At 38.6% G+C, this 9,133-nt stretch overlaps 1 long non-coding RNA gene across 1 annotated transcript; it reads left to right on the forward strand.

Annotated features, from left to right (window-relative positions):
* The first annotated feature begins 252 nt into the window (after positions 1 to 252).
* LOC127360874 (uncharacterized) lies at positions 253 to 1,113 on the forward strand. Its single transcript, XR_007883954.1, has 3 exons — positions 253 to 322; positions 406 to 527; positions 1,014 to 1,113. It is a non-coding gene; the product is annotated as an uncharacterized LOC127360874 (long non-coding RNA).
* The last annotated feature ends 8,020 nt before the right edge of the window (positions 1,114 to 9,133 follow it).

Genomic DNA, 9,133 nt, shown 5'->3' on the forward strand with positions numbered 1-9,133 from the left:
TCTCTCATTTGGGACCACTGTTAGAATTTGGTAAGTTTATCATGTAGTTTTTAATGTTATTCATACTTCATAATTATAATAATTTTAAAAAAGTTTTAAAAGAAACGCACATCCAAAAAGTTTTCAACTCTAGGTGCAGGACAGAGGAAAACATTGTCTTTATTTTTCAGAATTAATAATGTATCCAATAATCTCTCAGGCTGACCACTTGACATGTGAGAGACTGAGGAGTTGTTCCCCCTCCGTCCATGTTCGAGGACTTGCTCTCTCTCTGCCTCCACTTCACCACTTTTTGGCTACTGAGACGTCTCTGATTGGTTGAGTATGTCATGTGTCTTATAATGTTATATGAATTCATACTTGATTTGTGATGATGACTTAATAATGTTTCCATGTCTCTTTTAGGTTGACCACCCTATATATGAGAGCCTAAGGAGTTGTTTTCCCTCTGTCCCCTTTTGAGGACCTGCTTTGTCTCCTCCATCATTCACTGGGCCACTTTTGGGTTCCTGAGCTTATTTCATGTGGTGAGAGGAATGCAATATGTGTATGTTTAAAGGTTTATGTGAAGAAACATACTATATGTGTGATAAAATGACAATTGGTCATTCATAAATGTCTCTTTATATTCTCTGCTACCATCATCTCCTGTCAAACAGGTTTTCCTGACATGCTAGAAGTTCTTCTATGATGCTTGAGAGAGAGAGAGAGATTCGTCTTGACTTTGTGAGTTTATTATGCAACTTGTTTTGTCTCAGATTGAAACAAAAGGTTTGATTAACTTATTAATTATTGAAGATTTTCATATTGATGATTTTAATTTCAAACATCTGCATATCTTTTAAGTTCAGTTAACAGTTATGCAGGTAGGCCTTAGGGCTCTTTTGAGACTTCAGTCATCCTTCATGACAGAAAAAGTTGTTCACTAAGTGTCACTACATCACAAAAAGGCTATACACATACTTGTCAGTACACAGATACTGAGTACAAGTTCTGTTTGCTGTTTCTTGCAGGTCATGAATTTGGTGAGGAGTGGAGCTGGCTGGCTGCGGACGAGGAAGTAGGGCAATATATACATGTGCACATACACGTATATGAGAATGCATATCTATTCAGACCTGTAATTCATGTCTTAGACTTTTTAACACAGCTATAGATCATTATTTGTTTTTCAATTCTCTATTTATGGTTTGATAATGACTGAGTCACCGTTAAAACAAATGAGTTTCAGCTCTAATGCTGCTACTGTCTGTAATATGTTTCTATTTAGATTATTTGTCAGGATATTTTGTTATTATTGTCCCAGTCTGGTTTTAACTAATGCTGGGCTTACACCAAAAGATTTTCACTGTCACAGACTAAAAACTGAAAGGGTAGCATGAGGGTTCTTCCCGTTAGTGTCGTCCCACCCCTAGTCATGACATAACTTCTGTTGTGATTTGACACTATAATGAATAAAGACTGATTGATTGATTGCTATAGCTGTCAATTTTAGTCCTTGAGTTCATAGTTACGTGCTTTATTTGTTAACTGCTATCAAGGAATATGACTCTCCTTTGTAGTATGCATGAGAGGAGATGCTGCGAGATTTGTGGACGTCTATGTAGTGTCTGCTGATAATGTAATGGGCTGGTCTGGACACAAAATGGCAGGGCTGAATTTTTGTCCCAGTCCACCCCTGGCAGCGACACCTCTGTTCAGGAGAAGACTGCAGCTCGTGTCACGACCACCACGCGCAAGTTTGTTTTTTGTTTTTGTCTTTCTGGGAACCGTGCTAGGGCTGAGGGCAAAAGAAGAGCGGCCACCACCACCACGTGCAAGTATAAATAGTTACGGCGCTCCCTTGACGTCACATTGTCGCGCTACAGGTCGGGAATGACGAGTATATAACAGCCTTTAGTTTCCTTGTTTCTTTCTCTGTTCCCGGTTTTTTATGCACCGATGCAGACCAGAGCACCACGTGAGAGACGAGTTTGATAAAGTTGATAACTGCCTGTAAAGTTGTTAAAATTACAATTTTTGAGGACTTCTGTACAAGGAAGAGGGTTTTTTAGTAGTGCGCACTAGATATGTTTCTCCTTTTTTTTTTTCCCATGTCCCTTTAGGGCCTCCGTAGTATAGTTTTGCTTCTGTGATAGTGTTTAAAAACCAACCGGAGACAGATAAACATGTGTTGAGCTGTGTTAATTGCACTAGCACATGTTATACAGCTAAGAAAGCTGGTTGTTAAGCTCAAACACACGCAGCTGTGTGAACTTGAGTTTACAGAAGATAATTCATTTCATTTTCTTGGCTAAAAACATTCATTTCATAATTTGTGTGCATTAAGCTGTGATGAGTTAAAACCATTTAAAAGTCATATACATAATTGTGTGTTGGCTGTTAAAGTTATTGTGCAGCTGTATATGAAACTTTGTCATTGAATAATTCATGTTCATTGATTTAAGATAAAAAGAGAGTTAATACTGTACAGTTAAGATAAATAGATAAAAAGAGATTAATGAGATAAATAAGATTTTATTGAAGAGATGCTACTACTACTGCTCTATGCAGGTTGGTTTTATTGTATGAGTGGATTCTGATGGCGAGCCAGAACCTAGCCCATTGGATCGTGGAAGGTGTGACGTCAGCGAGAGCTTCACTGTGCATTGGAGAGAACATCTCTTCATACAGATAAGTCACACTACCCGGGTAGATGAACTATTACACAAACACACTGAAGAAGGACAAACTGTGAATATTGACTTCATTCAGACTTTTTCTTTTGAATTTTCTTTCTTGTTTATTATTTTGGGCCCATATTTCATAACTCATACTGTGAAGAGTTTTGTTTTCTACTGAGCATTATTCAGTGTAATTTTCTGATTTGTTGATAACTTCTGATACAATAAAGGAATTTCAGTCATATCTGAAATATATTATGTTTTGCACTGTTGCCAATAAAGCTATTTGTTACAACTCTTTTCAAACTGTTGTCCTGTTCCATCAATCCTCCTTGAGCGTATCTATTTCTTCTGATTTGGCCTAAAGTGAGAGTACATGACAGTCATTTTATTATATGTACATTGGACAGTGTTACATGTAGACTGAAAAAAGGACATTGGCCAACTCTTAGATTTATGTAAGCATCTTGGGTGTATTTAACACAATTGCCTCATGTTTTAAAGTTAAACGTAACTATATTGTGTAGAAACTACACAATATGCAGAGAGGGTACATGAATTTGTTCAGATCATGTTGGGATGAAGTGAGTCAATAAAATAGCGATGTTGATTTTCGCGATACCGCACGCGATCTCGTCTTGCGCGCTTTAAAATGTTGATAGAAGAAGAAGTCAACCGTCACATCCAAGGGCTCGCGGTACGCCACGCCACAACTCGGTCAGTAAGTTTGGACTTTTCTAATTAAATATTGCCGAAATCTCAGCCAAGTGTAGTTTAATGTCTTGACAGTCACTATTAACGTTAACGTTAAATAACTTCCCATGAGCTTATTTGCTCGCGCTATTTTATCACCATGTTTAATTTGAATTTGTTTTTTGAGCGGGAGCCGTTCATGTTACATTCAACTTAACTTTGCTGCGCTCCTTAGTCTGTTTCTGTTTGAAATTAGTTTGCCAACTGACTGTTCAGTTACAGTGTGTGTTAACTGCACCGTGACCGTAGCGTTAGTGAGATTTGGTCATGAGCAGTCTCTGCTAATGTCGTCAACGGCATTAAGCTAGCGACACGCCCCCCAAACACCGTGTAATGAGACCATGAGCAGACGGAGAGGAAAGTCAAACAATAAAGGACATTAACTGGTGTCTGCTCTGTCTGAGGCAGTGGTAGCAATAGTCACGTAGCGATGGCCTGCCACTGCTTAACGTACATAATGGAAACTTATCTGTTTTGGGATAGAAGCTGTTGGCTTTGCACAGTCAGCCCAGTGTTTGAACATGGAACAATGGTTAGTCTCTGTTCTCATCAGAGAAGGCAATAATCACATTAATGATTTGATATTTTACAATGGTTTATGCTAGTTTATGCAGTGTACCTAAATAAAGTTGCCGGTGAGTGTACATCTAATGTATGTTTATTAAAATACAGTTTTGTAATGCCTATATTTTTTTTTTCTGTTTTGCTGCAGAGTGACAGACAAACTCAAGTCTGCATATCACCTGGAGTCAGCTGATGGATCGCGGGCTCAAGTTTTTGTGGTGAGACCAGGACGTTGTATTTGCTTTTATAGTAACCGTAGTTATAATGCATTACAGATTTTAATGAATCGCTCAACACATGCATACACACACTGGCCACCTCATTAATACATCTTTGTTTCCACTTTCACAGTGCATGGTGCTAGAAGTGAGTGAATGTGGCAATGCAAGACCTGCCCTTCAGTTTTTCCAAGTAGGTCCCATATTCTGAAGCACTATCGAGTCAGACATAGACATTATGGGAATAACAATCGTATTCCATGTGTGCATGCAAGTTGCCCATGCACTTTTAGAACATGGAATGCACTGTTAATTCATTTGAACAGATGTCATGTTATTAAAACCAATCATCATCAGTCAGAGAAATGTACATTTAGTTGCCATTTGTGTCCTTGTAAGGATCTTGTGTCTGAGAGCGATTACTGGACTCACATTAATGCACATTTGAAGAAAAATGAGGTTGTAACATGTATGTTCTTGGACTGCAAATTTCAAACAAACATTTTAGGATCTTTTAAATCCCACAAGAGCAGAAAACACAGGTCTTTTTCACCAAAAGATTTTAAACCAGGAATTGTAGTATCACCCACTCTCGCTTTCTCAGAATCTGCTTCAAGTACGTCTGATGATGACATTGGTGAGGATGCTCAACCCGGTAGCAGTACTGGTGCTCTAAATGACCTCCCAGATGTAATCGAGCACAGTTTGGCAGCAGCTTTGATAAAATTAGAACATTTTTCCCATGTACCAAGCAGAGCAATCAATGATTTTTTGGTAGAACTTCACCACTTAACTGGCTGTCTCTCAAAATCTCATGCTTAAGGTGTTCTAGTAGAAATTTTTCAGAAGCACCATCTCCAAGTTCACAGAGCTGTCAAATAATCTCCTCTCTGTGCTCAGCAAATCCTTTAAATAAGGCCATAGAGAAGGATGGACCTTTGAGTTCTGCATATCAACGTAAGCAATATTACAAGGCAAAATTTAATGTTGAACCACTTGAATATATTTTGGATGCGAAAGAGAACAAAACATTCCAGTATGTCCCCATCCTAGAATCCCTGCAAGTGCTGCTAAGTAGGAAAGATATTGTGGACAAGATAGTTTGTAATCACGAAACACAAAGGGAGACAGAGACTGGAAAAGAAATTGTGTACAGGTCTTATAAGGATGGTCTGCATTTTAAGGAAAATAGTTTGTTGTCAGGGGAAGACCTAAGTTTATCCATAACTTTGTATGCTGATGACTTCGAGGTCTGTAACCCTTTGGGCACCTCCCGCAAAACCCACAAACTTTGTGCTGTGTATTGGGTACTGAGTAACCTTCCCCCAGGGTCTCATTCTAGTTTGTCCTCAATTTTCCTGGCCATTTTGTGTAAAACGGACAATGTAAAGTCATTTGGTTATGACAAGGTTTTAGACCCCCTAATACGCGACCTGAGGTCTTTGGAAGTTGATGGCATTTTTGTCCCACAACTGAACAAATCACTGAAGGGTACAGTGCAGACTATTGCTGCTGACAATTTAGGAGCACATGGAATAGCAGGTTTTGTGGAGAACTTTACAGGCCCCTACTTTTGTCGTTTTTGTACAGCACCAGCTTCAGATATTCAATCGCATGAGGTTAGGTCAGGAACTTTCAGCCTCAGAACAAAAGAAACACATGAAACCCATGTCAGAGCAGCGCTAGATAGTGGCAGTAGCTTTTTTGGAGTTAAAAGAGCCTGTCCTTTTACTGGAGCACTGTCTCATTTTCATGTTGTCAGTGGCTACCCTCCTGACATTGCTCATGATCTTTTCGAAGGCATTGTGCCTGTTGAAATAGCACATTGCCTCACATTACTAATATCAAAGAAGTATATCACCTTGGATGATATAAACAGTTCCATTCTGCATTTCCCATACAAGTGGACAGACAAAACCAATAAGCCTCACACTTTGCCACAAAATCTTTCAAGCAGGAAAACCATAGGGGGCAATGCCCATGAAAATTGGAGCTTGTTAAGATTGCTCCCATTTCTAATTGGCCCCAAGATTCCTGAACATGAGCCAGTATGGCAGGTCTTGTTGGATCTAAAACAGATTGTTGAGCTAGTGGTTGCCCCAGTTCACAGTAAAGGTAAAGGTCAGGTCCAAACAGGTAGTTGTAATGTTTTGTAGATACTGGTGTCACATGCTGACTGTTTAAAAAAGTGAGTTTTTGTCTTTGATTACTTCCTTCTGTGCTACTGAACATTTCAGTTCAAATATCTCTATTTTCTTTGTTCTAATTCTTAAGGATGACATTGATGCTGGAAGGGAGTCCCTCATTAAAGGACTCTGCATCTATCTGAATGAGAATCCCGACGTCTTGGTGCAGGAGTACATGGTGAGTGTTTTGGGAGTAGATTGTAGCTTTGCTACATTTCAAAACGTATTCGGTTAACCCTGTGATCCTTCTTGGACTGTTCAGGTCCATTTGCCCTCTTTATCACCTTGGCAAAGTGATTACAGTGAGACTAAAACAAATGGTCCAAACAGTCCACTTTTTCTCCATAGTCCCCCATTATGAAAGTGAAAAACCACCTATTTTGACCCCTCTGCCACAGAGCGAAAAAATATTGTTTCTCTTACATTAGGGATTACACCAGTGTGAAAACACTTCAAATTTGTGAATATAGTGAAAGAAGGAAAATTCCCCCATCTTCTTACACTGCACTGACCCTCATCTGACAAGGGCAGAAGTGGGACTGAGATACAGCCCTGGAGTAAATCCAGGTTAATGATAAAAATTATCCAGGAACATGAATACAACTTCCAGTAAAAATGAGGACGAGAATTAAATTTTTACATTAGATTGTAAAGCTTGAAGGCTCCTCTTCATTTGATCTGGAATCTATTTTATTTTATTTTTTTCAGAAATTGACCATGAATGACAGCATGGCAGGGCATTCTTTGGCTGTATTAATCTGCTATGCTGCTTACATGGGTTTAAATAAACTATAGCATTAGAATTGCTGCATTCAAAAGCAATCTGTTTTTTTTTTTAAAAAAGCTTAAAGAAATGTTTTATCTTTAACCAGGACATGACTGAGGCCACTGCACTGAGTGCCATGGAGAAAACGACAGTGGGAATCTACATCACCAGAGAGACGCCAGGCAATGACTTTTCTGATGTTGGCATCATCATCGAGGGTGTGGTGGTTCTTCAAGATCTGGATAATGTGGCCCTTGCAACAGCCTTGCTGTTTGGACTTTTTTACTCTTTGAACATGAGGTATCCGTCACAGCTCCGCTACACTTCGAAGTGATTCAAAAGGTGGTAATGGAGTTGGATATGACTGCTCCAGTAAGGTGAGCTCACTGTTGTTGTGCACGTGAGGTGGTTAGCTCCAGAGAGGAGGACATTTAAAGCTCACACTTGCTATCCTGCATTTTGGAGGTTGAATTTCCAGGTGAACAATCAGCAACCCACAACAAATCACAGCATCCATTGTTAAGTCCACCAACAGAAAAGAAAGTGTCAGTCGGTTTATACTTCTCCTTAACCAAGTGCAGTCTTAACTGACATGTGGACGGGGCCAGTTTTTATCCCTCTTCCTCTCCCCTACAATTTCTCTGATTGGCAGCGTTCTTCAATCTTAGTTTCTATCTGTCTTACAGGTGAAGAGATGGAGAACTGTACACAGTCTAAATAGCGCCATCAGGGCCATGTGAAACAGGATGTTTAGTTTAATTCAGTTGGAGTAAAGAATTTTAATACTTCTAAGAATACAACTCAGACATGGCTCTTGTAGGGATCGTTTTTCTTTGTGTACAGGCCCTACCTGTGGGACCAGAGATGTGTTTAGGTTAGATGGTTTTAGGCTACTGTGTAATTTATGAAACTTTAAACTTGTGTAGATTATTTCAAGTTCAACCGCTGTTCCAATTCCTACAACAGTATTGCATTAGATATTGACACAGTTTCTTAATCTTATGTATAGGGTGAATTCATGGCTGGACTGAAGGCAGTGTAAAAGTTTTGAAATATTTACCTGTTACTTGTATAAGTGACACTTAAACCTTGAATCTTAGTTGATGACCAGATTCTTTTTTTTTTCCACATAGCATCTTTCAGATTATTGGAGACAAAACACTGGTATTTATTTTATTTCACTTTTTGTATTTGGGTCTGTAGATTTCAGTTACATATTTTAAAGGCAGTTAAAAATGAGTCAAATTGAATGTATATTTGCTGTACACTCGCTGTATATTTCATAGCTGGAGTTATAGGACATTCATAAAACCTTAACTGCCATGTGGACGGGGCCATTTTTTCCCCCTCTTCCTCTGCTAAAAGTTCTGATTGGCAGCATTCTTCAATTTTAGTTTCTGTTTCTCTTTACAAGTGAAGAGATGGAGAACTACACAATCTAAATAGTCCCACCAGGGCCGTGTGAAATGGGATCTTTCAGTTGTAGTAAAGAATTTTAAATACGTCTAAGAATACTGTTTTGAACCAAGATGTCACAATGAGGTCAGTGTTGGAATTTTTGACACTCACTGTATTGCTGTTTATCCTATGGCTCTTGAATAAAGGTTTTGACATGCAACTGGTAAAAATGGGTAATGTTTATGATTAAGAGAGTTAATAGAAAGGTATTAGATATTAAAATAAATGATTGCAATGGTAACTAACGTTTTTGCATTTCAAATCAGTTCTATAGTTACATCAAATTGTTTACAGTTATTTAATTTAATCTTGACCATAGAGACCTTGAACATAATGTTTGTATTGTTCTCTTTGAAGATAGTTGTCTGTAACCTTTTTCAAAAGAAAAGGTCTAATTTCCATTCTGTGACTGAGTCGGTAAAACACTGAAAAACTGACATTACTTGTTCACTGTTGATTTGTATTACAGTAAACCGGGTAATGTCAGTTAAATTCTTTACCTACTGTCACTGCAGTGAAATTAGA

This window comes from Dicentrarchus labrax, unplaced genomic scaffold (assembly GCF_905237075.1).
Source record: "Dicentrarchus labrax unplaced genomic scaffold, dlabrax2021, whole genome shotgun sequence".
NCBI classification, from domain to species: Eukaryota; Metazoa; Chordata; class Actinopteri; family Moronidae; genus Dicentrarchus; species Dicentrarchus labrax.